A 2,018-nucleotide genomic window follows, 5' to 3' on the forward strand; every position below is an offset into this window, starting at 1 on the left:
TTAAAAAATATGTAAATAATAATAGCCATACTATTTTTTATTTATATAATTACATTTATTACAAACATTATTTTGTATATTAATATAATGATGATGATGATGGTTAACATCCATTGAGACCAAAATTTGGTCTATCGGACCTAAAGAAATAAATTATTTAGTTTGATTTAAGATTTTATTCCTATGCTCAAAAAGCTTGGAGAGAAGTCTCCCGAGCTCAATATAATTTTGACATCGTAAAAGTCTAGCAAGGTCAGTATTGCAACAAAATTATGAAACTGAGATCTAATGTGGTTGTAAGTGGGCACTCTAAGAGGAAGTGATTTTCATCCTCAATGTTCATATTCTGATAGAGTTGGAAGATCCTTTCCATCCATGGTGTTTTAGGAACCGCCCAACTACCCATTTCACTATGGAGCTCATGAGAGTTCGTTCTAATCTTGGCTATATTAATTTTCTTCTTTGAGCTAGTTAAAATAGAAAAATACTTTGATCTTCTAAGGTGGGGTTGATGACCTCCTTTTAATATCTTAATTTTCTTTTAGCAGCTAAATCTTTCTCACACCACATTTTTTCTTTGAACTTAGAAGTAACAATATTTTTAATGTTATTAATGTTTTCCAATGCAAAATTCTCATCGATCTCCCAATGGTTTAACCAAGCCTTGGTGTCTTTATACCAACCTCGTTTGAACCTTAGGTGGTTTTCTCTAGAATTTAAAGCTAGCTTAGGAAGTCTATGGTCTCCTATGTTATTGAGCTTGAGCTTGTGCTTGTACAACAGAAGTCTAGTCATAGCCAAGATCTCAATAGGGGAAACACCCACTTCTATAAGGAGAATAGGATAGGGTGTATTGCTTTTAATTTTGAGGTTATACGTTATAAAACGCTTTTGGATTTACTCAATATTTCTCTATGATTCTCTAGAGATGCTGCAACCCCAAACCTCACAACCATATAAGATAACAAGAGTGACTAAATTTTCAAAGAGGAACTTCTTTCTATCCCACATTACGAGGTTTGTCGTTTTAATAATTTTTCAAGACCAAAATAAGTTTTTCACCCCCCATTAATCCTTTCTCAATCCCATAGTTCCAGTTGATCTTGTGGTGAATATCAATTCCTAGGTACTTGTAAGAAGACACATCCTCCAAGTTACTATTGTCATACAAAAAATTAGCATAAGTGTCCTTCTTGGATGTGATAATCATAACTTTTGTTTTGTCATTGCTAACATCATACCCATGGTAGAGCAGAAATCCTTAAGAAGTCTAAGTTGCTTATCAAGATCCGATGGGCACCTTGCGAGAAGAACAATATCGTCAACATAGAGAAGAAGGATGATGACTATCCCAGCTAAGATCATGCCAGCACAGCCTGCTTCCTCTAAACAACCTTCTAGCTTGTTGATGTAAATTCCAATAGGGTAGGGGAGAGGGGGCAACCTTGTTTAACTCCGATATTACACTTAATATCTTTTGACCACCCCTCATTGCTCTTTAACTTGGAAATTACATTCTCGTATAATCTTATAGCGATAACTCTCAACTCGAAAGGAACCTTTAGCTCTTCTAATCTATTCCATAGGTTGTTTCTAGGAACCGTATCGAAAGCCTTTCTAAAGTCCACAAAGCAACAAAAGAGATTGGATTTATCATTGCGGCATTCCTCCATAATGATCCTAAGTGTAATGAGGTGGTCCGTTGTTAAGTGTTGCCTTCTGAAACCCGCTTGGCCTTTAGCCCGCTTACGTTCACTTTCAATCCATATGCTCAACTTCGTTTCCAAAATAGTACCATATAACTTGGTTAAGAGTGGGATGATCATAATTGCCCAATAATCAGAGGGGTTATGTATATCCCCACTTTTAAAAATAGGGATAATGAGGCTCTGAGTCGATGGTCTAGGGAACCCTTGCTTGACCGCTTGATTGAAAAGCTTGCAGATGTGGGGGATGAGGACAAGACCTCCAATTTTAATATTTTCGGCTGGTAACCTTCAATTTCCTTAGCTTTCCCA

This window comes from Pinus tabuliformis, chromosome 7 (genome assembly GCF_031772625.1).
Source record: "Pinus tabuliformis cultivar Carrire ecotype Pingquan chromosome 7, CPIR1, whole genome shotgun sequence".
Classification (NCBI taxonomy): domain Eukaryota; kingdom Viridiplantae; phylum Streptophyta; class Pinopsida; order Pinales; family Pinaceae; genus Pinus; species Pinus tabuliformis.